This window comes from Phyllobates terribilis, unplaced genomic scaffold (assembly GCF_046119375.1).
Source record: "Phyllobates terribilis strain yellow unplaced genomic scaffold, ASM4611937v1 Scaffold_3__8_contigs__length_932513732, whole genome shotgun sequence".
Lineage (NCBI taxonomy): Eukaryota > Metazoa > Chordata > Amphibia > Anura > Dendrobatidae > Phyllobates > Phyllobates terribilis.
The window spans coordinates 2,789,216-2,814,645 of NW_027362763.1; the positions used below are offsets into that span (position 1 = coordinate 2,789,216).

A 25,430-nucleotide genomic window follows, 5' to 3' on the forward strand; every position below is an offset into this window, starting at 1 on the left:
AATGTAAGAAAAAAACATGGCTTCTGTAAGTGTTGGTGGTATAGTGGTGAGAATCGTTGCTTTCCAAGTAGTTGACCCGAGTTTGATTCTCAGCCAACGCATGAATTGATTTTCACATTTGGTGATGCTTTTAGTCTGTTTTAATTTTTCGTGTTAAGTCTCAGGTTCTTCTTTCTTCTTAGAGTTTAGCAACCACGAAAATGAGAAAAAAATTGAAGAGAATATTTCTTAGCTTTTTTTCAACTGTCTCATCTAACTGATCTTCTGCTCTTCAGTTGTTGATTAAACACTTTGTAGGGTTAGTCTCCCATATGAAAGCATTGTCAGGGTTGGCATTGGTGTTATGCTGGTGGGTGTAGTTGCTTTTAAAACAATAGGCTATAGTTTAATTCTTGAAGAACTCATTGTTTTTTTGCATTTGGTGGTGTTTGGACTCTTTTTCACTTTCTGTGCTAAGGCTTATGCTTTTATTTCTTTCTTGGTAACACGTTAGCTACCTTAGTTGGCAAAAAGCCAAGCTAATTGAGAGAATTTGTAAGCAGAGGTGGAAAAGCTACATAACTGATTCCAAAAACTCCTCTGTCTTTAGAGTTAGTGTTAAAAATGGCAGAGGTCTTTAGGGGTAATTTGGCGCTGGTGCTGACTCTTTGTAATCTTTTTGAGCTAAGGCTCATAGTGTACTTTCTTTCTTGGTAAGAGTTTAGTTACCTTATTGGCAAAAAAGTGAAAATAATTGAGAGAATTGTAAGAATTGGCGGAAAAGCTCCATAGCTGATTCACAAGAATTCATCTTTGAGTTTTGGACAATGCTTTGCCTTGTTTTTAAACTTTTTAGTATTTGGCTCTTTCAAGACATATTCAGTCCTCCTTTTTTTAAGTAAAACTTTAGCAGATTTAACAGCCATAATCCCAAACCAGTCAAGTTGGTTCATGCATTGGTGGTATAGTGGTGAGCATATCTGCTTCCCAAGCAGTTGGCCCGGGTTCGATTCCCAGCCAATGCAATACTTATGTAGTTTTATTTCTGGCATATCATACATTTTACAAACTATTTTGTAATGTTAGTGCAGAAAATGTAAAAAAAAAAGCTGATCCTGTAAGCATTGGTAGTATAGTGGTGAGCATAGCTGCCTTCCAAGCAGTTGACCCGGGTTTGATTCCTGGCCAATGCAAAACATGGGTGTGTTTTTTTTTCAGGCACGTCATAATTTTTACTAACAATTTTGAAGGGTTAGTGCAGAAAATGTGAAAAAAATGCTGGGTACCTTAAGCATTTTTGGTATAGTGGTGAGCAAACCTGCCTTCCAAGCAGTTGACCTGCGATTAATTCCTGGTCAATGCAATACTTATATGGGTTTTTTTTTCCTGGCACGTCTTACTTTTTACTAATAATTTCGTATTGTTAGTGCAGAAAATGTAAGAAAAAAACATGGCTTCTGTAAGTGTTGGTGGTATAGTGGTGAGAATCGCTGCCTTCCAAGTAATTGACCCGGGTTTGATTCCTGGCCAACGCATGAATTGTTTTTCACATTTGGTGATGCTTTTAGTCTGTTTTAATTATTCGTGTTAAGTGTCAGGCTCTTCTTTCTTCTTAGAGTTTAGCAACCACGAAAATGAGAAAAAAATTGAAGAGAATATTTATTAGATTTTTTTCAACTGTCTCATCTAACTGATCTTCTGCTCTTCAGTAGAGATGAGCGTTGTTCTACTCGAACTGTTCGCCAATCTCAAATTCGAGCTGTTTTGGGCGGTGTTCGAGCCGTTCGGCGAACACGAACAATTTGAGAAAAATTCGGCTGTTCGAGGTTATGTTCGATAACTGTTCGTGCACCAAAATCATAACTGGATTTTTTCTCAGTAATGATGAAAATTAATGTTAATACGCAGTTTGAGTGTACAGCGGGGTGGGGGGAGGGGCAGGGGATGGATCTCTGCAGGAACAATGAAGATCTCCATTTTTTTTTCTCTTTCCCGCATTTGCAGTGGGGAGGTGCAATCTGTCAGCCCATCAGCAGCGCACACACGGAGCGAAGTGCTTTTTTTCACACAAGCAAGGGCATGTGTCATTGGCAGTGTATGTCACATGTCCTTGCCCTATAAGACCAAGCCATTTTCCCCGTCGCCACCATTTTCTCACTGCTGCAGCTGCGTGTTAGACGGCACCGCTGTTGCTGTGTGCACTATACCTTGTTAATTTCAAGCCAATTTTCGCACAAATATACAGATAGCTTGGGAGTAGGGAATAGTTGTGATTGCAGTCCTTTTAAGGACTAGGTTACAGCATTTCCTACGACTTTTATCAGGCAGGTCTGTGCTCTTAAATAGATAGATTGTGGGAGTAAAGACTAATTGTAATTGGAGTCCTTTTCAGGACTAGGTTACATCAGTTCCTATCAGTTTTTGCCAGGCAGGTCTGTGCCAGTGCTGTGCAAGTTTTTTTCACAGCATTTGGCTGAATCTAGCAAAGCTAATCCTTCTTGGCCTATTGCAGAGTGTGTTAGTCAGTGGAGTAGCCTATCTGTGTTGCAAGATATACCACCTGTGTATAGAATACCAATTTTTTTACTGCACCTAGTGAAGTAAAATCTTTTGGGCATAGCATCATTCTATTAGTCCATCTATACTGACCTCCATCAGGTTGCAAATTGAATATAATTTTTTTCTGCATCTAGCTCTGAAAAAATTTTGGGCTTCTAGCTGTGTGTGGGACTTGTTGTATTAGTCCATCTATACTGACCTCCATCAGGTTGCAAACTGCATATATTTTTTTCTTCATCTACCTCTGAAAAAATATTGGGCTTCTAGCTGTGTGTGGGACTTGTTCTATTAATCCATCTATACAGACCTCCATCAGGTTGCAAACTGAATATATTTTTTCTGCATCTACCTCTGAAAAAATATTGGGCTTCTAGCTGTGTGTGGGACTTGTTCTATTAATCCATCTATACAGACCTCCATCAGGTTGCAAACTGAATATATTTTTTTCTGCATCTACCTCTGAAAAAATATTGGGCTTCTAGCTGTGTGTGGGACTTGTTCTATTAATCCATCTATACAGACTTCCATCAGGTTGCAAACTGAATATATTTTTTTCTGCATCTACCTCTGAAAAAATATTGGGCTTCTAGCTGTGTGTGGGACTTGTTCTATTAATCCATCTATACAGACCTCCATCAGGTTGCAAACTGAATATATTTTTTTCTGCATCTACCTCTGAAAAAATATTGGGCTTCTAGCTGTGTGTGGGACTTGTTCTATTAAACCATCTATACAGACCTCCATCAGGTTGCAAACTGAATATATTTTTTTCTGCATCTACCTCTGAAAAAATATTGGGCTTCTAGCTGTGTGTGGGACTTGTTGTATTAGTCCATCTATACTGACCTCCATCAGGTTGCAAACTGAATATATTTTTTTCTGCATCTACCTCTGAAAAAATATTGGGCTTCTAGCTGTGTGTGGGACTTGTTCTATTAATCCATCTATACAGACCTCCATCAGGTTGCAAACTGAATATATTTTTTTCTGCATCTACCTCTGAAAAAATATTGGGCTTCTAGCTGTGTGTGGGACTTGTTCTATTAATCCATCTATACAGACCTCCATCAGGTTGCAAACTGAATATATTTTTTTCTGCATCTACCTCTGAAAAAATATTGGGCTTCTAGCTGTGTGTGGGACTTGTTCTATTAATCCATCTATACAGACCTCCATCAGGTTGCAAACTGAATATATTTTTTTCTGCATCTACCTCTGAAAAAATATTGGGCTTCTAGCTGTGTGTGGGACTTGTTCTATTAATCCATCTATACAGACCTCCATCAGGTTGCAAACTGAATATATTTTTTTCTGCATCTACCTCTGAAAAAATATTGTTCTTCTAGCTGTGTGTGGGACTTGTTGTATTAGTCCATCTATACTGACCTCCATCAGGTTGCAAACTGAATATATTTTTTTCTGCATCTACCTCTGAAAAAATATTGGGCTTCTAGCTGTGTGTGGGACTTGTTCTATTAATCCATCTATACAGACCTCCGTCAGGTTGCAAACTGAATATATTTTTTTCTGCATCTACCTCTGAAAAAATATTGGGCTTCTAGCTGTGTGTGGGACTTGTTCTATTAATCCATCTATACAGACCTCCATCAGGTTGCAAACTGAATATTTTTTTTTCTGCATCTACCTCTGAAAAAATATTGGGCTTCTAGCTGTGTGTGGGACTTGTTCTATTAATCCATCTATACAGACCTCCATCAGGTTGCAAACTGAATATATTTTTTTCTGCATCTACCTCTGAAAAAATATTGGGCTTCTAGCTGTGTGTGGGACTTGTTCTATTAATCCATCTATACAGACCTCCATCAGGTTGCAAACTGAATATATTTTTTTCTGCATCTACCTCTGAAAAAATATTGGGCTTCTAGCTGTGTGTGGGACTTGTTCTATTAATCCATCTATACAGACCTCCATCAGGTTGCAAACTGAATATATTTTTTTCTGCATCTACCTCTGAAAAAATATTGGGCTTCTAGCTGTGTGTGGGACTTGTTCTATTAATCCATCTATACAGACCTTCATCAGGTTGCAAACTGAATATATTTTTTTCTGCATCTACCTCTGAAAAAATATTGGGCTTCTAGCTGTGTGTGGGACTTTCTCTATTAGTCCATCTTTACTGATCTCCATCAGGTTGCAAATTAAAAATAATTTTTTTCTGCATCTACCTCTGAAAAAATATTGGGCTTCTAGCTGTGTGTGGGACTTTCTCTATTAGTCCATCTATACTGACCTCCATCAGGTTGCAAATTAAAAATAATTTTTATCTGCATCTAGCTCTGAAAAAATATTTGGCCTTCTAGCAGTGTGTGGGACTTTCCCTATTAGTCCATCTATACTGACCTCCATCAGGTTGCAAATTGAATATAATTTTTTTTCTGCATCTAACCCAGCCAATAGTTTTGGCCTAATACCACAGTTTGGCCACTCAGCTCTGCTCGGTTTCCATCCATTGTTTTTTTGTGCAAACAACTCCAGAGTTGTGAATTAGTTAACCACCAAAATGAGTGGAAAAAGGCCTGCTGCTGGTGGAAAGGGGAATAGGCGTGTTGGGAAGGGGAAAAAAGGTTGTGTCCGTGGGGTAGGTGTTAAAGCAACAGTAACATCTGCAGAAGAAAGACCATCTTCCAGCCAAACTAAAATGTCTACTTCTTTTAGCGGACAATGTGATAAGATCCCTTTCTTACGGCCACGCCAATTGCTACAAATTCCAGATGAGGCACAAAAACAGCAGGTGCTTCAACGGATATCAAGTGCTCCTTTAAGTGGGCTCTCCTCCACATCAACTTCAACATCACAAATACTCCAGTCCTCAAAGGTGTCACCCCAATCGCACTTGCTTCCTCACAGCTCCCAAATCTCCAGCTGCCCGTCTGAGTATGAGGTAGAACAGATGGTTGAGTCTGCAGAGCTGTTTACTCATACTATAGCCTGGGAATCAGAGGTCGACTCCAGCGCTTCTGTGAATCCAGACGAGGAAATGATCTGCACTGATGCCCAGAATCTTTATGAGTCGGATCCAGGACCAGACGCAGAAGGTTCTGACCATAATGTAGACCCTCATTCCCAAACTGTAACTCCTGTTGGTGGAGACAATGAGGAAGACGATGATAAGACTCAAATACCTGATTGGAGCGACAACTTTAGTTTTTTGTCAGGGCAGGAACAGGTTGGCTCTGAGGACGACGGGTGTGATAACGCACAGGGTGATGATGATGAGATTGGAGATCCCACTTACTGTCAACCCACAGTCAGCCAAGAGATGAGGTCAGCAGAGGAGGTGGAGGAAGATGCTAGTGACGACGAGGTCAGGTTGCGCCTTCCTGGACAGAGACGTAGTACTGGAAGCACGTCAACAACTGCATCCTGTTAGAACCTTGCTGTTAGGTTTTTTTTCCTTTGCTGGTCACATGACCTTGTTGGCCTATTTAATCCTGCTCCGCCCTTCTGGCTTTGCTGGACTTCATTGTATATCTACTTTCTAGCTAGCCTGTGCTCTGTATCTAACTCTGTTAGTTTGCTTGGTCTACGGACCTCTATGTTCTATCTATTTTGTTTGTTCGTCTGTCTGCTACTATTTCTGTTAGGAGGTGTCCCATATTCCTCCCAGTCCTTAGTACTTGTAGGGATTCCCTCCCCAAATCTATAGGTCTCCGTACAGACTAGATTAGGACTTTAGCAGGTCTGATCGCAGGATCAGGTTCCCTGTTACATCGTAGGGATTCAGCTGAGTCTTATAGTAGGGACAGATCTCCTCTCTTTCCTTAGCTTTGGTAGCAGAACATAACAGTAAGTCCAGCCCGTAAATTCTCTAAGGAAAGATTTTTTTTTTTTTTGTTCCATCATGGTGTCGGTTCAGGATTTGGCTAAACACCTGCAGGGACTCTCTCTGGAAGTGGCCGAGCTCCGTCAGCACGTGAGTAACTGTCCTGGAGCATATTTCTTGGAGCCTAAGGTATGTTTGCCGGATTTATTTTTTGGTGAACATCGAGAATTTTTTTCATTTAAAAATGCTTGCTTATTGTATTTTCGTTTGAGACCCAAGTCCTCTGGGGATGAATCCCAGCGCGTAGGGTTCATTATGTCACTTTTGCGCAAAGAGCCTCAGGAGTGGGCCTTTTCTTTGCAACCTAGTGATACATGCTTCAGATCAGTGGATAGTTTTTTTTCTGCTTTAGGACTATTATATGATGATCCTGACCGTGTGGCATCAGCTGAGACTGAGTTGAGACGTTTAAAACAAGGATCAGGTAATATGGAAAAATATTGTACACATTTTCGTCGTTGGTCCACTCAAACAGGGTGGAACGATTCTGCTCTGAAAAGTCTATTTCTTGCTGGGCTCAGTGAAAAGGTTAAAGACCTGCTAATTGCTTATCCTACACCTGAGGATTTGCAACAGGCTATGCAATTAGCTATACGGGTGGATAGAAGACTGCGTGCTAGGGTTAATGAGAGCAAATCCTCTGCTATGTCAGTTTCTGGTTATGATAATGTGTGTACTAACAGTGGTGAACCGATGGAGATTGGATCGGTGGCACCTCGCTCTCAAGAAAAACACCGTCGTTTTTCAGAAGGCTTGTGTTTCTATTGCGGGAAATCTGGTCATTTGATTAAAGGCTGTGAGCTTCGTATGAAGAAAGAAAAAAAAATGGTCAGTCACGCCCGTATTGCCTGTTTAAATTCCAAGGGTATATTTTTAGCTGCTTCCACGATTGCTCAGGAAAAGTTAATGGAATTTCGGGTGTTTGTTGATTGCGGGTCTACACTGAATGTTATTGATGGGGGATTCGTGGAAAAACTCAATTTAAAACCTGAACCTTTATCATTCCCCATTGCTGTGGTTTCTGTGGATGGCTCCCCTTTGAAAGATATTACTCTCAAGGTCTGTGAATTTCCTCTCACTATTAATGGTGTTCACCATGAGAAATTGGATTTGGTAGTTTTGAATAACTTGCCTTCTCCAGTAATATTGGGTTTGCCCTGGTTAAAATTTCACAATCCTGTACTGGATTGGTCTACCAGTGAAATTAAATCCTGGAGCCATAAATGTTATGACAAGTGTTGTAACGGGCATATTGCAGCTTTGGATAGGGGAGAATTGCCTGTTCCTATTCAGGATTTTTGGAGAGTTTTTTCTGAGAAAGAATCGCAGGTTTTGCCTCCCCATAGAGACTATGATTGTTCTATTGAATTTGTCCCTGGAGCGACTCTTCCTAAAAGTCGTTTATTTAACCTTACTATTCCTGAGAGGAAGGCTTTGGAGGAATACATACAGACAAGCTTGGCCGCCGGTCACATTAGGCCCTCTAAGTCTCCTGTGGCGGTTGGATTTTTTTTTGTAAAAAAAAAGGACGGCGGTTTACGTCCTTGTCTGGATTTTCGTGAGATTAACAAAATTACGGTACGCAATCCTTACCCACTGCCATTGATTCCTGATCTGTTTAACCAGTTATTGGGGGCCAAGTGGTTCTCTAAAATTGACCTTAAGGGGGCATACAATCTGTTGCGCATGAAGGAGGGTGATGAATGGAAGACTGCTTTTAACACTCCTGTGGGTCATTTTGAGAATCTGGTTATGCCTTTTGGTCTTACTAATGCTCCTGCATTTTTTCAGAATCTGATTAATGACATCCTTAGACCTTTGATCGGTAAAAATGTGGTTGTGTATTTGGATGACATTTTGATTTATTCGCCAGATCTGGAGTCTCATTGGCGGAGCGTGCGTGAGGTATTACAGTTATTAATGGACAATTCGCTTTTTGCTAAGCTGGAGAAATGTGAGTTCGCTGTACAGAGAATTAGTTTTTTGGGCTACATTATCTCCAGCAAAGGTTTTGAGATGGATCCGGTTAAGGTTCAGGCTGTGCAGGAATGGCCTAGGCCTATTGGTTTGAAATCGATACAGAGGTTTTTGGGTTTCGCCAATTACTATAGAAAATTCATAAAAAATTTTTCTAGTATTGTCAAACCTCTGACTGATCTCACCAGGAAAGGTGCTGATGCGGTTCAGTGGTCTTCTGAGGCCATTGAAGCTTTTGTGTATCTCAAGGAGAGGTTCACCTCTGCTCCCATCCTTATGCAGCCTGATGTTACTAGGCCGTTTTTGGTTGAGGTTGATGCTTCCTCTGTGGGGGTTGGCGCAGTATTGTCTCAGGATAACGGGGATGGATTACATCCCTGTGCATTTTTTTCAAAAAAATTTTCGGAGACTGAATTGAATTACGATATTGGTAATCGGGAATTATTGGCTATTAAACTCGCATTTGAACACTGGCGCCACTTCTTGGAAGGTGCGGAATTTCCCGTTCAGGTTCTTACGGATCATAAAAATCTGATATATCTTGACGCTGCCAAGCGCCTGAATGCCCGTCAGGCTAGGTGGGCACTGTTTTTCTCGCGGTTTAATTTCTCCGTTACTTACATCCCTGGTACTAAGAATGTTAAGGCGGATGCCTTGTCTCGCAGTTTTTCTCCCATAGTCGGTGCTGAGAAAGAGGAAAACATTTTACAAGAAGGTGTTGTGATAGCTGCTTTAGACTCCGTTTTGGAAGATGAGATTCTTAAAGCTCAGGAGAATGCCCCATCTAACACTCCTCATGGGAGGTTGTTTGTGCCTGGGACCTTTAGGAGAGATTTGTTTGTTGAGTGTCACGAATCTCGGTTGGCAGGTCATCCCGGAATCTCTGAGACCAAGAGACTGGTGGGTCGCAGTTTTTGGTGGCCTGGATGGCAGAAGGAAGTCATTAAGTGGGTGCGCCAATGTACTATATGTGCTAGATCTAAGTCCTCACATACTCCTGCTGCGGGGTTGCTTTGTCCTTTGGAGGTCCCCAGTGCTCCTTGGACACATTTGGCTATGGACTTTATAACTGACCTTCCCCCCTCTGAGGGTTTTACTGTCATCTGGGTGGTCGTGGACCGTTTTAGCAAGATGTGTCACTTGGTTCCCTTCGTCAAACTGCCCTGCGCTAAAACTCTCGCTAAGGCCTTTGTCAAGGAAATTGTCAGACTTCATGGCGTTCCTACTGACATTGTTTCTGATAGGGGTCCTCAGTTCGTGGCTCGTTTTTGGCGTGCCTTTTGTGACAGGTTGGGAATTCATTTGTCGTTTTCGTCCGGATATCATCCTGAATCTAATGGCCAGACAGAAAGGAAAAACCAGGATGTTGAGCAGTTCTTGCGTTGTTTTGTGACAGACAATCAAGAGGGGTGGTCTGAGTTTCTGCCACTTGCCGAATTTGCTCTGAACAATCATACATCTTCTTCTGCTGGTTGTTCGCCTTTTTTTTGTTGTTCTGGGAGACATCCGTCGTTTGGGTCGTTCTCCAAGTTGGGATCTGCCGTGCCTGAGGAGGAGAATTTTTCCGGTGATTTGGAAAGAGTTTGGACGGATGTGCGTGGTAATCTTCAGGAGGCCAACAGAAAATCTAAAGACTACTTTGATAGGAAACGACAGGAGGTTTTGTTCGCTGTTGGTGACATGGTTTGGTTGTCCTCTAGGAATCTGCGGTTGAGGATTCCTTCTAAGAAATTGGGTCCCAAGTTTGTAGGGCCCTTTAAGGTGCTTCAGGTTGTCAACCAATCTGCTGTTAGGTTGGAGGTTCCTACCTCCTGGAGAATTAATCCGGTCTTTCATGTCTCTCTGTTAAAAAAAGCTGTTGTGTCGGATGGTGACGCCTCTGCCTCTGTTCCTCCGGTGGTGGAGGACGGGGAATATGAAATTTCTCGCATCCTTGACTCTAGACGGTATAGAGGTAGTTTGCAGTATCTTGTGGCCTGGAAAGGTTTCGGACCCGAGGATAACTCTTGGGTGAGGTCGGATGATGTTTCCGCGTCCAGACTTATCAGAGCGTTTCACAGGAGATTTCCTGATAAGCCTGGTCCTAGGGGATCCGGAGGATCCTCTTAGAAGGGGGGGTACTGTTAGAACCTTGCTGTTAGGTTTTTTTTCCTTTGCTGGTCACATGACCTTGTTGGCCTATTTAATCCTGCTCCGCCCTTCTGGCTTTGCTGGACTTCATTGTATATCTACTTTCTAGCTAGCCTGTGCTCTGTATCTAACTCTGTTAGTTTGCTTGGTCTACGGACCTCTATGTTCTATCTATTTTGTTTGTTCGTCTGTCTGCTACTATTTCTGTTAGGAGGTGTCCCATATTCCTCCCAGTCCTTAGTACTTGTAGGGATTCCCTCCCCAAATCTATAGGTCTCCGTACAGACTAGATTAGGACTTTAGCAGGTCTGATCGCAGGATCAGGTTCCCTGTTACATCGTAGGGATTCAGCTGAGTCTTATAGTAGGGACAGATCTCCTCTCTTTCCTTAGCTTTGGTAGCAGAACATAACACATCCTCAAACACAACTCTGCCTCTCACCACAAGTCGTGGTGGCTCTTCAGGTCGCATGGGTGCTAAGCCTTGCATAGCCTGGGCATTTTTTCAGATCGATAAAGATGACCCAACTCGTGTTATCTGTAACATTTGTCAGCAAAAGCTAAGTAGAGGCCAAAAAATACATAGTTTGAGTACTTCATGCATGAACCGGCACATGGACATGAAGCATAAGTTGCAGTGGGAAGCTCAGTGTGCTACAATGCGGCCTAGCCGGCCGGGCCAACCACCGTCTCCCATATCTTGTGCATCCGCGGCCTCTTCATCCTCTGTGACTGGGGGGACAGCAGTCACACCTGTTTTGGGGCGCACACCTGCCACCTCTTTACCCGCAACAGCCAGCGTGATTGGCAGGTCATCATTTTCTTTGGAGGTGGTAACACCAGCTGGTGTTGAGCGCTGTCCGACATCGATAGCACCACCTTTGGATCAAGGCAACCTAACATGTCCGCCTGCATCTTCCTCACAGACCGGCAGTTTGCCGGGAACACCCTTATCAACCCCGTCTAAGCACAATAGCCAGCCCTCGGTCCCTCAGATGTGGACAAGTAAAAGACCATTTCCTCCTAGCCATGAGAAAGCTAAGAGGTTGAATTTCACCATCTGCAAGCTCTTGGCTACAGAAATGCTGCCTTTCCGCCTGGTGGACACAGAGGATTTTCGAGACCTTATGTCCGTCGCAGTGCCCCAGTACCAGATGCCCAGTCGGCACTACTTCTCAAAGAAAGGTGTGCCTGCGCTCCACCAGCATGTCACACACAACATCACCGCTTCTTTGAGAAACTCTGTGTGTGACAGGGTGCATTTCACCACAGACACTTGGACGAGTAGGCATGGACAGGAGCGTTACATGTCGCTGACTGGGCACTGGGTAACTATGGTGACAGCAGGACAAGGGGCTGCTGTCCAAGTCTTGCCGTCCCCACGAGTTGTGCGTCAATCCTCTTTATGTCAAAGTTCCTCCACTGCTTCTGCCTCCTCAACCTCCTCTCGGTCTTCCACCTGCACCCAAAGCCTGTCTGGTCATGCCACAAGCTTTCTAACTGCGCAGAAGGGATCCTGCACACCTCCTTACTATGCTGGCAGTAGGGCTCAACGTCATCAGGCGGTTTTTACATTGAAATGTCTGGGAAATTTGAGTCACACAGCTGAGGAGTTGTGGTCAGCTCTGGAGAACCAATTTCATGAATGGTTGTCTCCACTGGACCTGAAACAAGGGAAGGCCGTGTGCGACAATGCTGCAAACCTGGGTGCGGCCCTTCGTCTGGGCAATGTCACACACGTGCCTTGTATGGCTCACGTGTTGAACCTGGTTGTCCAGCAATTTTTAGCCCACTATCCCAGACTAGATGGCCTTCTGCAGAGGGCACGGTCGCTGTGTGCTCACTTTCGCCATTCTCAGCCCGCAGCTCAGCGACTTACATCTCTACAGAAGTCGTTGGGCCTGCCACTTCACCGGCTAAAATGCGATGTGCCTACCCGGTGGAATTCAACTCTGCACATGTTGCAGCGACTGTGGCAGCACCGACAAGCCCTGGTGCAATACGTTCTGACGTATAGCCTGGGCCAACGAGATCCAGAGGTGGGGCAAATCACGCTGGAGGAGTGGTCTCAGATCAGGGACCTATGCACCCTTCTGCACAGTTTTGAAATGGCGACGAAGATGTTTAGTGCTGACGATGCCATTATCAGCATGACTATTCCGGTGATTTACATGCTGGAGCACATGTTAAACAGAATTCGGAGTCAGGTGGTGGCACAAGAGGAGGTGGAGGAAGTAGAGGAGGAGGAGTTGTATGCGGAAGGGCTAACATCTGCAAGGTCCAGACGGTCGGCAGCACCAAGGCGGCAGGCATGTGAGGGTGGGGGAGATGGTTTTACCAGGGCGCATGGTAGCAGCCAAACTAGTGAGGAAGGTGCAGGAGCCCAGGAAGAAGTGGAGGACGAACTGATGGAAGACTCATCAGATGAGGGAGACACTTGATCACATTTTTGTTGTGCGAGGTTGGGGGGAGAGGACAGAGGAAGGAAGCATGATTGTTACCTCGCCACCAACACAACAGGGACTTGGTGCTCCTGGATGCGCAACACACATGAGTGCCTTCTTGCTGCACTACCTGCAACATGACCCTCGAATTGTGAGAATTAGAAATAATCCTGACTACTGGGTTGCCACACTGTTAGATCCCCGGTACAAAAGTAAATTTGCAGAAATTATTCCTGCCATAGAAAGGGATGCACGCATGCAGGAGTATCAGCAGAGACTGTTGCAGAATCTTACATGTGCTTTTCCACAAAATACCAGTGGTGCACATAGTGAATCTCACAGTTCCAACTTGCCAACCGTGGGACCGTCAAGTGTTCAGCACTCAAACCGTAACAGAACCACAGTATCTGCTGGTAACATCAATTTTGCGGAATCATTTCACCACTTTTTTAGCCCATCCTTTGCAAGGCCACAGGAGACAAGAAGTCTGACACATAGTCAACGCCTAGAGACGATGGTACAGGAGTATCTCCAAGTAAACATTGAAGCCACGACTGTGTCACTGGACCCTGGCTCTTTTTGGGCTTCCAATCTGGATAAATGGCCGGAGCTAGCCACTTACGCCTTGGAGATCTTGTCATGCCCCGCAGCCAGCGTTCTGTCTGAACGTGTGTTCAGCGCTGCTGGTGGTGTGCTGACAGATAAGCGCACGCGGCTCTCCACTGATAATGTAGACAGACTCACGTTCATAAAGATGAACAAATCATGGATCCGAAACGACTTTTCTACCCCTGTGTCATCCTGGGGAGAGTAAAAGCTTGATGATTGGTTAAAATCACCCTACCAACCGTTTTAAGCTTTCAAATTACTAATCATGTTTATCTGTATCTTGGCTGGAAAATAATTTGGGCTTTGTAGCAGTGTGCAGCACTGATCCTATTAGGCCATCTATACTAAAGCTTCACCAGATTTAAAATTAATAATAATTTTTAGCTGCATCTAGCCCGGAAAATAATTTTGGGGCTCCGAGATGCGCAAGACACATAAGTGCCTTCTTGCTGCACTATCTGCAGCATGACCCTCATATTGTCAGAATTCGAAGTAATCATGACTACTGGGTTGCCACACTCTTAGATCCCCCAAACTTTTCGATCAACCTTTTCATTTTAATAAAGACCAAAAAAATGGTCATTTTTGAAATTATAAGCATTAGCAGGTTGTTAGAAACTGAAATCAAACAGTTTTCAACTCAAAACTTTATTCTAGGTGATGTTACATTTTCACATAGGACCCCTTGTTCGAAAGGAGCTTCTGAACTCTCTCGTCCATTGAATTTGTCAGGTTTTGGATGGTTTCTGCTTCAATTGTTTTGCATGAGGACAGAATACCCTCCCAGAGCTGTTGCTTAGATGTGAACTGCCTCCCGCCATCATAGACACTCCTTTTAATGATGCTCCAAAGGTTCTGAATGGGGTAGAGGTCAGGGGAGCATGGGGGTCACACCATAAGTTTGTCCCCTTTTATGCCCATATCAGCCAGAGATGCAGCTGTTTTATGTGCAGCATGAGATGGTGCATTATCATGCAGAAAAATGATCTTGCTGTGAAATACACGGTTCTTCTTCTTGAACCATGGCAGGAAGTGCTGTTTGAGAAAATCCACATACATTATGGAGTTCATCTTTAGCGCCTTCAGGGATCCTAAAGGGGCCGACAATCTCTCTCCCCATGATTCCAGCCCAAAACATTACTCCACCTCCTCCTTGTTGGCGCTGTAGCCGTGTTTGCGTGGGGTGTCCATCAACCAGCCATCCTCCACTCCATCCATCTGGACCATCGAGCGCTGCACGGCACTCATCCGTGAACAAAACAGTTTTGAAATCAGTCTTCATGTAATGTTTGGCCCACTGGAGCCGTTTCTGCTTGTGTGAAGTGGATAGAGGAGGTCGACAGGATGGCGTATGCACAGCTGCAAACCTCTGAAGGACCCTGCATCTTGTTGTTCTGGGGACGTTGGAGGCACAAGCAGCTTCAAAAACTTGTCTGCTGCTATGACAAGGCTTTTTTGCCGCTGCTCTTTCAACCTGACGTAATTGCCTGTAGGAAAGAGTCCTCAATTTGCCCTTATCAGCACGCACACGTGTGTACTGTGAATCAGCTACATACTTCTTGATTGCCAAGACACTTCATCCTGATCATCGCACAATGTTGATTGTAGTCATGCCTTGACCTAAACACTCCACAATTTGTTGCTTCTCAGCAGCCGACACATCCTTTTTCTTACCCATTTTGGCAGAAAATGTAGGCTGCTTAATAATGTGAGAGAGCCTTCTTAAGTAGTCTTGCCTTTCATTGGACACACCTGCCAAACTAATTAGCACAGGTGTCTGCAATTGCTTACAGTGATATAAAGAGCCCTGACACGCATCACCATCAATGAGTTTAACTGACAAACAAACAAATTCTTCCCTTATCACTCCTAAACACTTTTTGCATAATAATTTGGAACACAGTGTACATGTGCTTTTCCACAAAACACCAGTGGTTCACGTAGTGAATCTTACAGTTCTAACTTGCCAACCGTGGTCTGTATGGAGTTGTTCAATAAAGGGCCCAAAATTAAGATAACATAGATGGGAGAGGTCTCTATGAATAGGAATTCCTAAGTATTTGATACCCTGTGAGGGCCATGCAAAGGGAAAGTTGGACTGGATGGAATCCTATATGGATTTGGGGAGGGAGACATCGAGGGCCTCAGACTTCGCTGCATTGATTTTAAAATTTGACCATGTAACAAAGTGATCTATTTCAGCCATAACAGCATGGATGGATATATGTGATTGAGTGATATATGCTAGGACATCATCAGCAAATAGAGAGCACTTGTACTCGGTGCCTCCCACCTCAATCCACCTAATATTGGGGTTATGGCGAATTGATGAGAGCAGGTGCTCCGTCACTAGGATGTATAAGAGAGGGGACAGAGGACATCCCTGCCTTGTCCCATTGGTGATTGTGAAAGGTGATGAAAATGTTCTGATGCACCCCCTGGGCCTTGGGACACCCGAAGCCGGACCCTTTTTGGTGGATGCTGGTGGTTGTAGTCTTCGTGGCGGCGACCCGGTTCCGTGGCTCAGGGTGGTCAAACCAGTGGCGGAACTATTTATGTGGTTTTGATGTTTAAATGTCCGACTACGCCACCCGTGGATTGCGGTCAGAGTGAACTGCCGCTACAGGGCAGACTGCTGAGGCTGGTGTTGTGGGTGCAGCAGAGCGTAGCATAACTCCCCACGGGAGGAGTATAGCCTCAGGGCAGTGTATGCGGAGGATGGGGGTGATGGTGCAGGGCAGCAGCAGTAACGACACGGAGTCAGTGATGCAGTTCAGGGCCTTTACTCACAGTTCTTATTATCCAGACCACGTCTGCAGGTAACGGCTGCCCACGTCGTACCGTGCTCACCAGGTGAGGAGCTCAGACAACTCCCAGATAACTTTGGAGCGCTTCACAGGACCCCCTTTGTGTGTCCTTTGTCTGGCCTTTCTTACCAACACTTCTGTCTGGCTGCCTCGGGCCTCCTCTTGGTAAACTTGGCGCCAGTTTCCCTGACCCTATGTGGTGCCTTCCTAGCGGGTGTAGCGAGGGGCTGCGCCACATAAAATGTCAGAGCCTCCGGTTTCTAGCTGAGGGTCGTTTCCTGCCTCCACTAGTTCGGGGACCGGTCTCCCCCTTTGGCCTGACCCCTCCACGCAGGTGGATTCGGGCGTGCGGTGGCGACTCGCCCATCCGCACCACTGGGATCCCTTCATTCCTCGTTCCTGGAGCCTTCTCCGCTCCTCCTCCTTCCTTCTCCCTCTTCCAGGCCTGGGCCTCTGTTACTAGGCCCGCCTCCGGAGCAGAGCTCATGCAGAGCCCCTGCTCCCTGCCACTTCTGCTCAGACTTCTCTGCACTGAACTAAGATGGTGCCCACCTTTTATACTCCCTTCTCAATGCACCCAGGAACTGCTTCCTCCCTGCTCCTGCACTACAGGGTTCCCCTTCCTCAGTGTTCCCTCCCCCCACTCCAGCCAGGGACAGGGACTGTCGTGCCCATCTCAGGGGCATATTGGTCGCCCTGCCCCACGGCAATGTGGTGTAATGCATGCAGGTGTCGGGTCCTGATCCACACTCCATCCTTACCTGAGAGTGAGATATCACACCTCTGGGTGAGGTGCAATACCTCTGTAGCAACCGAGCCCTCAGGGTGCTACAGTTCCATTTATCTTCAGCCTAGGTGACGTATTGTGATATAGGGCCGTGATTTTGGCAATAAAAGGGTCCCCTAGACCCCTACCCCAAGCTTTTTAAGAGAATCATATATGGCGTGCCAGGAGACTCTATGGAATGCTTTCTCAGCATCCAACGAGAGTATCTAATTACAAATTTTAACTGCATCTAGCCCAGGAAATACTTTGTGACTAGTAGCAGTGTCTGCTAGTCAGCGGATTATCCCGGCTGTTAAGCAAGCTACACCACCTGTAGTTTGGACACTTAATTTTTTCAAAGGAAATGCTTCGGGACCATGGGATACTCAGTGAAGAGCATCAGGAGGCACCCCAAGGCATAGGGGCTGGGACTGGCAGTAGGATGCCTTGCGGTGGACAGCCGAGCTCGATCCTTATAAAAGCTTTTTAACTGCAGCAGCTTTAGTGGACGCTACTGGAGCTGGAATTACGCGGCTGCTGGCATGAGACTTGCCCTCCAATAGATCCTGGTAAATGGATTTAAAGTGTATTCATTCAAATTAGAGAGACAATTTAAATTAAAAAGCTTAGAGCTGCCTCCACCACAGGGGGGCTCGCTCGACCCACCAGCAGACAGGCACCAGTATTGGGAGAGGGGGGCTGGCCATCAGGGTTCACCGCGGCTCTGGCACAAACCTGGCGACACGGAGGTGGCACGGGCAGGAGCGGACTGGCCGTGTCGGCTTCTCACTTTTTGGATTTTAGAAGGGCATGACATGCCTATATCTGTGTCTCCCCCTCCTTTTACTCCTCCACCTCTTGTATTTTCGCATGACTATATGTACTTGTCACTTTTCCATGTGTTTGTTATGTCTTCTGAGCAGTTTGTCAGCTTTTGGACACCTTTGAAGGTGTTTTCTATGTGTTTCTATGTGTTTTTGTTTGCCTGCCATTGGTTTTAATGGTGTTCGAAGGTGTTCGACGAACAGTTCGGCGAACACACGGGTGTTCGACGAACCGAACCGAACTCGAATACTACGGGGGTGGCTCAACACTACTCTTCAGTTGTTGATTAAACACTTTGTAGGGTTAGTCTCCAATATGAAAGCAATGTCAGGGTTGGCATTGGTGTTATGCTGGTGGGTGTAGTTGCTTTTAAAACAATAGGCCATAGTTTAATTCTTGAAGAACTCATTGTTTTTTTGCATTTGGTGGTGTTTGGAATCTTTTTCACTTTCTGTGCTAAGGCTTATGCTTTTATTTCTTTCTTGGTAACACTTTAGCTACCTTAGTGGGCAGAAAGCAAAGGTAATTGAGAGAATTTGTAGGCAGAGGTGGAAAAGCTACATAACTGATTCCAAAAACTCCTCTGTCTTTAGAGTTAGTGTTAAAAATGCCAAAAATGGCAGAGGTCTTTAGGGGGAATTTGGTGCTGCTGTAGACTCTTTGAAATCTGTTGGAGCTAAGGCTCATAGTGTACTTTCTTTCTTGGTAAGAGTTTAGTTACCTTATTGGCAAAAAAGTGAAAATAATTGAGAGAAATGTAAGAATTGGTGGAAAAGCTACATAGCTGATTCACAAGAATTCATCTTTGAGTTTTGGACAATGCTTTGCCTTGTTTTTAAACTTTTTAGTAATTGGCTCTTTCAAGACATATTCAGTCCTCCTTTTTTAGGAAAACTTTAGCAGATTTAACAGCCAAAATCCCAAACCAGTTAAGTGGATTCATGCATTGGTGGTATAGTGGTGAGCATAGCTGCTTCCCAAGCAGTTGACCCGGGTTCGATTTCCAGCCAATGCAAAACTTATGTAGTTTTATTTCTGGCATATCATACATTTTACAAACTATTTTGTAATGTTAGTGCAGAAAATGTAAAAAAAAAAGCTGACCCTGTAAGCATTGGTGACCATAGCTGCTTTCCAAACAGTTGACCCGGGTACAATTCCCGGCCAATACAAAACATTGGTGGTTTTTTTTTTCAGGCACATCATACTTTTTACTAACAATTTTGTAGGGTTAGTGCAGAAAATGTGAAAAAAATGCTGGGTACCTTAAGCATTTTTGGTATAGTGGTGAGCAAACCTGCCTTCCAAGCAGTTGACCTGCGATTGATTCCTGGTCAATGCAATACTTATGTGGGTTTTTTTTCCCTGGCATGTCTTACTTTTTACTAATAATTTCGTATTGTTAGTGCAGAAAATGTAAGAAAAAAACATGGCTTCTGTAAGTGTTGGTGGCATAGTGGTGAGAATCGCTGCATTCCAAGTAGTTAACCTGAGTTCGATTCTCAGCCAGCGCATGAATTGTTTTTCACATTTGGTGATGCTTTTAGTCTGTTTTAATTTTTCGTGTTAAGTCTCAGGCTCTTCTTTCTTCTTAGAGTTTAGCAACCACGAAAATGAGAAAAAAATTGAAGAGAATATTTCTTAGATTTTTTTCAACTGTCTCATCTAACTGATCTTCTGCTCTTCAGTTGTTGATTAAACACTTTGTAGGGTTTGTCTCCAATACGAAAGCAATGTCAGGGTTGGCATTGGTGTTATGCTGGTGGGTGTAGTTGCTTTTAAAACAATAGGCCATAGTTTAATTCTAGAAGAACTCATTGTTTTTTTGCATTTGGTGGTGTTTGGAATCTTTTTCACTTTCTGTGCTAAGGCTTATGCTTTTATTTCTTTCTTGGTAACACTTTAGCTACCTTAGTTGGCAAAAAGCAAAGCTAATTGAGAGAATTTGTAGGCAGAGGTGGAAAAGCTACATAACTGATTCCAAAAACTCCTCTGTCTTTAGAGTTAGTGTTAACAATGCCAAAAATGGCAGAGGTCTTTAGGGGTAATTTGGTGCTGGTGCTGACTCTTTGTAATCTTTTTGAGCTAAGGCTCATAGTGTACTTTCCTTCTTGGTAAGAGTTTAGTTACCTTATTGGCAAAAAAGTGAAAATAATTGAGAGAATTGTAAGAATTGGTGGAAAAGCTCCATAGCTGATTCACAAGAATTCATCTTTGAGTTTTGGACAATGCATTGCCTTGTTTTTAAACTTTTTAGTAATTGGCTCTTTCAAGACATATTCAGTCCTCCTTTTTTTAAGTAAAACTTTAGCAGATTTAACAGCCATAATCCCAAACCAGTCAAGTTGGTTCATGCATTGGTGGTATAGTGGTGAGCATAGCTGTTTGCCAAGCAGTTGACCTGGGTTCGATTCCCGGCCAATGCAATACTTATGTAGTTTTATTTCTGGCATATCATACATTTTACAAACTATTTTGTAATGTTAGTGCAGAAAATGTAAAAAAAAAAAGCTGATCCTGTAAGCATTGATGGTCTGGTGGTGAGCATAGCTGCCTTCCAAGCAGTTGACCTGGGTTCGATTCCTGGCAAATGCAAAACAGAGGAGTGTTTTTTTTTCAGGCACGTCATAATTTTTACTAACAATTTTGTAGGGTTAGTGCAGAAAATGTGAAAAAAATGCTGGGTACCTTAATCATTTTTGGTATAGTGGTGAGCAAACCTGCCTTCCAAGCAGTTGACCTGCGATTGATTCCTGGTCAATGCAATACTTATGTGGGGTTTTTTTTCCTGGCACGTCTTACTTTTTACTAATAATTTTGTATTGTTAGTGCAGAAAATGTAAGAAAAAAACATGGCTTCTGTAAGTGTTGGTGGTATAGTGGTGAGCATAGCTGCCTTCCAAGCAGTTGACCCGGGTTTGATTCCCGGCCAATGCATGAATTGTTTTTCACATTTGGTGATGCTTTTAGTCTGTTTTAATTTTTCATGTTAAGGTTCATGCTCTTCTTTCTTCTTAGAGTTTATCAACCACGAAAATGAGAAAAAAATTGAAGAGAATATTTCTTAGATTTTTTTCAACTGTCTCATCTAACTGATCTTCTGCTCTTCAGTTGTTGATTAAATACTTTGTAGGGTTAGTCTCCAATACGAAAGTAATTTCAGGGTTGGCATTGGTGTTATGCTGGTGGGTGTAGTTGCTTTTAAAACAATAGGCCATAGTTTAATTCTTGAAGTACTCATTGTTTTTTTGCATTTGGTGGTGTTTGGACTCTTTTTCACTTTCTGTGCTAAGGCTTATGCTTTTATTTCTTTCTTGGTAACACTTTAGCTACCTTAGTGGGCGGAAAGCAAAGCTATTTGAGAGAATTTGTAGGCAGAGGTGGAAAAGCTACATAACTGATTCCAAAAACTCCTCTGTCTTTAGAGTTAATGTTAAAAATGCCAAAAATGGCAGAGGTCTTTAGGGGGAAATTGGTGCTGCTGTTGACTCTTTGTAATCTGTTTGATCTAAGGCTCATAGTGTACTTTCTTTCTTGGTAAGAGTTTAGTTACCTTATTGGCAAAAAAGTGAAAATAATTGAGAGAAATGTAAGAATTGGTGGAAAAGCTACATAGCTGATTCACAAGAATTCATCTTTGAGTTTTGGACAATGCTTTGCCTAGTTTTTAAACTTTTTAGTAATTGGCTCTTTCAAGACATATTCAGTCCTCCTTTTTTAAGTAAAACTTTAGCAGATTTAACAGCCAAAATCCCAAACCAGTCAAGCGGTTACATGCATTGGTGATATAGTGGCGAGCATAGCTGCTTCCCAAGCAGTTGACCCGGGTTCAATTTCCAGCCAATGCAATACTTATGTAGTTTTATTTCTGGCATATCATACATTTTAAAACTATTTTGTAATGTTAGTGCAGAAAATGTAAAAAAAAAAGCTGACCCTGTAAGCATTGGTGGTATAGTGGTGAGCATAGCTGCCTTCCAAGCAGTTGACCCGGGTTCAATTCCCGGCCAATACAAAACATTGGTGGGTTTTTTTTTCAGGCACGTCATACTTTTTACTAACAATTTTGTAGGGTTAGTGCAGAAAATGTGAAAAAAATGCTGGGTACCTTAAGCATTTTTGGTATAGTGGTGAGCAAACCTGCCTTCCAAGCAGTTGACCTGCGATTGATTCCTGGTCAATGCAATACTTATGTGGGTTTTTTTTTCCTGGCACATCTTACTTTTTACTAATAATTTCGTATTGTTAGTGCAGAAAATGTAAGAAAAAAACATGGCTTCTGTAAGTGTTGGTGGTATAGTGGTGAGAATTGCTCCCTTCCAAGCAGTTGACCCAGGTTTGAATCACAGCCAACGCATGGATTGTTTTTCATATTTAGTGATGCTTTTAGTCTGTTTTAATTTTTCGTGTTAAGGCCCATGCTCTTCTTTCTTCTTAGAGTTTAGCAACAACTAAAATGAGAAAAAAATTGAAGAGAATATTTCTTAGATTTTTTTCAACTGTCTCATCTAACTGATCTTCTGCTCTTCAGTTGTTGATTAAATACTTTGTAGGGTTAGTCTCCAATACGAAAGCAATGTCAGGTTTGGCATTGGTGTTATGCTGGTGGGTGTAGTTGCTTTTAAAACAATAGGCCATAGTTTAATTCTTGAAGAACTCATTGTTTTTTGCATTAGGTGGTGTTTGGAATCTTTTTCACTTTCTGTGCTAAGGCTTATGCTTTTATTTCTTTCTTGGTAACACTTCAGCTACCTTAGTGGGCAGAAAGCAAAGCTAATAGAGAGAATTTGTAGGCAGAGGTGGAAAAGCTACAAAACTGATTCCAAAAACTCCTCTGTCTTTAGAGTTAGTGTTAAAAATGCCAAAAATGTCAGAGGTCTTTAGGGGGAACTTGGTGCTGCTGTTGACTCTTTGTAATCTGTTTGAGCTAAGGCTCATAGTGTACTTTCCTTCTTGGTAAGAGTTTAGTTACCTTATTGGCAAAAAAGTGAAAATAATTGAGAGAAATGTAAGAATTGGTGGAAAAGCTACATAGCTGATTCACAAGAATTCATCTTTGAGTTTTGAACAATGCTTTGCCTTGTTTTTAAACTTTTTAGTAATTGGCTCTTTCAAGACATATTCAGTCCTCCTTTTTTAAGTAAAACTTTAGCAGATTTAACAGCCAAAATCCCAAACCAGTCAGGTTGGTTCATGCATTGGTGGTATAGTGGTGAGCATAGCTGCTTCCCAAGCAGTTGACCCAGGTTCAATTCCCGGCTAATGCAATACTTATGTAGTTTTATTTCTGGCATATCATACATTTTACAAACTATTTTGTAATGTTAGTGCAGAAAATGTAAAAAAAAAAGCTGATCCTGTAAGCATTGGTGGTATAGTGGTGAGCATAGCTGCCTTCCAAGCAGTTGACCCGGGTTCGATTCCTGGCCAATGCAAAACATGGGTGTGTTTTTTTTTCAGGCACTTCATAATTTTTACTAACAATTTTGTAGGGTTAGTGCAGAAAATGTGAAAAAAATGCTGGGTACCTTAAGCATTTTTGGTATAGTGGTGAGCAAACCTGCCTTCCAAGCAGCTGACCTGCGATTGATTCCTGGTCAATGCAATACTTATGTGGGTATTTTTTCCTGGCACGTCTTACTTTTTACTAATAATTTTGTATTGTTAGTGCAGAAAATGTAAGAAAAAAACATGGCCTCTGTAAGTGTTGGTGGTATAGTGGTGAGCTTAGCTGCATTCCAAGCAGTTGGCGCGGGTTCGATTCCCGGCCAACACATGAATTGTTTTTCACATTTGGTGATGCTTTTAGTCTGTTTTAATTTTTCGTGTTAAGGCTCATGCTCTTCTTTCTTCTTAGAGTTTAGCAACAACAAAAATAAGAAAAAAATTGAAGAGAATATTTCTTAGATTTTTTTCAACTGTCTCATCTAACTGATCTTCTGCTCTTCAGTTGTTGATTAAATACTTTGTAGGGTTAGTCTCCAATACGAAAGCAATGTCAGGGTTGGTATTGGTGTTATGCTGGTAAGTGTAGTTGCTTTTAAAACAATAGGCCATAGTTTAATTCTTGAAGAACTCATTGTTTTTTTGCATTTGGTGGTGTTTGGAATCTTTTTCACTTTCTGTGCTAAGGATTATGCTTTTATTTCTTTCTTGGTAACACTTTAGCTACCTTAGTGGGCAGAAAGCAAAGCTAATTGAGAGAATTTGTAGGCAGAGGTGGAAAAGCTACATAACTGATTCCAAAAACTCCTCTGTCTTTAGAGTTAGTGTTAAAAATGCCAAAAATGGCAGAGGTCTTTAGGGGGAGTTTGGTGCTGCTGTTGACTCTTTGTAATCTGTTTGAGCTAAGGCTCATAGTGTACTTTCCTTCTTGGTAAGAGTTTAGTTACCTTATTGGCAAAAAAGTGAAAATAATTGAGAGAAATGTAAGAATTGGTGGAAAAGCTACATAGCTGATTCACAAGAATTCATCTTTGAGTTTTGAACAATGCTTTGCCTTGTTTTTAAACTTTTTAGTAATTGGCTCTTTCAAGACATATTCAGTCCTCCTTTTTTAAGTAAAACTTTAGCAGATTTAACAGCCAAAATCCCAAACCAGTCAGGTTCGTTCATGCATTGGTGGTATAGTGGTGAGCATAGCTGCTTCCCAAGCAGTTGACCCAGGTTCAATTCCCGGCCAATGCAATACTTATGTAGTTTTATTTCTGGCATATCATACATTTTACAAACTATTTTGTAATGTTAGTGCAGAAAATGTAAAAAAAAAAGCTGATCCTGTAAGCATTGGTGGTATAGTGGTGAGCATAGCTGCCTTCCAAGCAGTTGACCCGGGTTTGATTCCTGGCCAATGCAAAACATGGGTGTGTTTTTTTTTCAGGCACTTCATAATTTTTACTAACAATTTTGTAGGGTTAGTGCAGAAAATGTGAAAAAAATGCTGGGTACCTTAAGCATTTTTGGTATAGTGGTGAGCAAACCTGCCTTCCAAGCAGTTGACCTGCGATTGATTCTTGGTCAATGCAATACTTATGTGGGTATTCTTTCCTGGCACGTCTTACTTTTTACTAATAATTTTGTATTGTTAGTGCAGAAAATGTAAGAAAAAAACATGGCCTCTGTAAGTGTTGGTGGTATAGTGGTGAGCTTAGCTGCCTTCCAAGCAGTTGGCCCCGGTTCGATTCCCGGCCAACACATGAATTGTTTTTCACATTTGGTGATGCTTTTAGTCTGTTTTAATTTTTCATGTTAAGGCTCATGCTCTTCTTTCTTCTTAGAGTTTAGCAACAACAAAAATAAGAAAAAAATTGAAGAGAATATTTCTTAGATTTTTTTCAACTGTCTCATCTAACTGATCTTCTGCTCTTCAGTTGTTGATTAAATACTTTGTAGGGTTAGTCTCCAATACGAAAGCAATGTCAGGGTTGGTATTGGTGTTATGCTGGTAAGTGTAGTTGCTTTTAAAACAATAGGCCATAGTTTAATTCTTGA

The 25,430-nt window shown here is 42.7% G+C and overlaps 6 non-coding genes across 6 annotated transcripts; all 6 read left to right on the forward strand.

Annotated features, from left to right (window-relative positions):
• Positions 1-932: 932 nt before the first annotated feature.
• Positions 933-1,004, forward strand: TRNAG-CCC (transfer RNA glycine (anticodon CCC)). Its single transcript has one exon. It is a non-coding gene; the product is annotated as a tRNA-Gly (tRNA).
• Positions 1,005-20,293: 19,289 nt separating this feature from the next.
• TRNAG-GCC (transfer RNA glycine (anticodon GCC)) lies at positions 20,294-20,365 on the forward strand. Its single transcript has one exon. It is a non-coding gene; the product is annotated as a tRNA-Gly (tRNA).
• A 1,517-nt stretch (positions 20,366-21,882) lies between these two features.
• On the forward strand, positions 21,883-21,954 carry TRNAG-UCC (transfer RNA glycine (anticodon UCC)). Its single transcript has one exon. It is a non-coding gene; the product is annotated as a tRNA-Gly (tRNA).
• Positions 21,955-23,134: 1,180 nt separating this feature from the next.
• Positions 23,135-23,206, forward strand: TRNAG-CCC (transfer RNA glycine (anticodon CCC)). The gene has a single exon. It is a non-coding gene; the product is annotated as a tRNA-Gly (tRNA).
• Positions 23,207-23,302: 96 nt separating this feature from the next.
• On the forward strand, positions 23,303-23,374 carry TRNAG-UCC (transfer RNA glycine (anticodon UCC)). The gene has a single exon. It is a non-coding gene; the product is annotated as a tRNA-Gly (tRNA).
• A 1,180-nt stretch (positions 23,375-24,554) lies between these two features.
• TRNAG-CCC (transfer RNA glycine (anticodon CCC)) lies at positions 24,555-24,626 on the forward strand. The gene has a single exon. It is a non-coding gene; the product is annotated as a tRNA-Gly (tRNA).
• Positions 24,627-25,430: the final 804 nt, after the last annotated feature.